Consider the following 1,942-nt stretch of genomic DNA (forward strand, 5'->3'; position numbering starts at 1 on the left):
CTTCTTCAATATCTAAGACAACAAAATCCACAGGTATTATAGATTGTCTTACCTTTATGAGCACATTTTCCAAAATACCCATGGGACGTGTGATTGACCGATCCGCCAATTGCAATGTAATATTGGTAGCTTTTAGCTCTTGAAGTCCCAATCTCCGGGCAACCGATAACGGCATAAGTGATACACTTGCACCTAAATCACATAAAGCATTAGAAAAATGCAATTGACCAATAGTGCAAGGAATAGAAAAACTTCCCGGATCTTTCAATTTAGGAGGGAGTTTATTCTTAATCAATGCACTACACTCTTCCGTTAATGCTATCATCTCATTATCTACAATTTTCCTCTTCTTTGACATGATGTCTTTCAAGAAACGTGCATAAGAGGGAATCTGTGTTATAGCATCAATGAAAGGAATGTTAATGTGCAATTGTTTAAACATTTTGAAGAACTTTTCAAACTCCCGATCCTGTCCATCTTTCTTCAACCTGTGAGGAAAAGGTATCACATTAGAATTTAATTTGGGATGAAGTGCATCAATATCAATGATAACATGATCATTTTGACTTTCTTGCTCCCCTTCAATTGCTTGCTTCTTGTCTTTTTCACCACCTGAATTTTCAAAATCGAATCCCTCAACCGTTTTACCGCTTCTAAGAATGATTGCATTGACATGCTCTCTCGGATTCACTTCGGTTTTACTTGGTAATTCACCAGGGTTTCTATTGTTGATCACATTGGCAATTTGACCAATTTGAACCTCCAAGTTTCTGTACATCCCAGCTAATTGGTCCAACCGCCCCTCAACTCGCTCGAATCTATCCGAAGTCACCTTAGCAAGTTTTTCCACCGCGATCTCCCAACTTGGTTTAGTTTCAGCCTGGGGTTGCCTTGGTTGAAATCCCGGCGGATTGGTTGGCCTTTGTTGATTGCCTTGATCTTTTCATCCAAAGTTTGGATGATTTCTCCACCCCGAATTGTAAGTATTCGAGTAGGGATTATTTGGAGCATTTCGGTTGTAATTATTAACAAATTGTACCTGCTCAGAATCGACACACTCATTAATATCATGTTCACCTCCACAGAAAGAGCAACAAGCTACGTGAGCATTAGATGAACTTGGGCTAACTCCACCTTGTCTACTTAGCAATTTCATCACATTATTCATTTGAGCACTCAGCATATTGAGAGTGTCCATTTCTATCATACCTGCGTGACGTCTTGTATTACCTCTCTCATTGGCCCATTGGTAGTTATTTGCTGCCATTTCTTCTATCAAATTATGAGCTTCTTGGGGTGATTTACCCATTAAAGCTCCACCTGCAGCTGCATCGATCATAGTTTTAGTAGAAAAAGCTAAACCATTATAGAAGGTTTGTATGATTAACCATTCCGGCAGTCCACGATGTGGACATTTCCGAAGCAAATCTCTAAACCTTTCCCATGCCTCATATAATGATTCTCCCTCCAATTGACTAAAACTAGTGATATCCATTCTAAGCTTAGCAGTCTTTCCTGGTGGAAAATACTTATTCAAAAATGCTCTTGATAAATCATCCCATCCGGTGAAAGTATTAGGAGCATGAGAGTGTAACCAAAGTTTTGCCTTATCTCTCAATGAAAATGGGAACAACCTTAGTCTTATAGCATCATCACTAACTCCATTCATTTTAATTGTATCACAAATTTCCAAGAATGTAGCTAAGTGTGTATTAGGATCTTCTACTGCATTACCTCCAAATTTAGATTGTTGAACCATTTGGATAAGTGATGGTTTAATCTCAAAATTGTTAGCATTTACCGTAGGCCTTACTATGCTTGTTTGAGATCCTTGTGTTTCCGGTAGAGCAAAATCTCGTAGAACTCGCCTATTTGCTTCGTTTTCGGCCATTTCTTCTTCAAATGGTAGTTCTATCAAAATTTCCTCTATTGGTTGCCAAAT

At 38.6% G+C, this 1,942-nt stretch overlaps 1 non-coding gene across 1 annotated transcript; it reads left to right on the plus strand.

Moving 5' to 3' along the window:
- Positions 1–1,397: 1,397 nt before the first annotated feature.
- LOC113754644 lies at positions 1,398–1,504 on the plus strand. Its single transcript, XR_003465322.1, has one exon. It is a non-coding gene; the product is annotated as a small nucleolar RNA R71 (small nucleolar RNA).
- The last annotated feature ends 438 nt before the right edge of the window (positions 1,505–1,942 follow it).

Source organism: Coffea eugenioides, chromosome 11 (assembly GCF_003713205.1).
Source record: "Coffea eugenioides isolate CCC68of chromosome 11, Ceug_1.0, whole genome shotgun sequence".
NCBI lineage: Eukaryota > Viridiplantae > Streptophyta > Magnoliopsida > Gentianales > Rubiaceae > Coffea > Coffea eugenioides.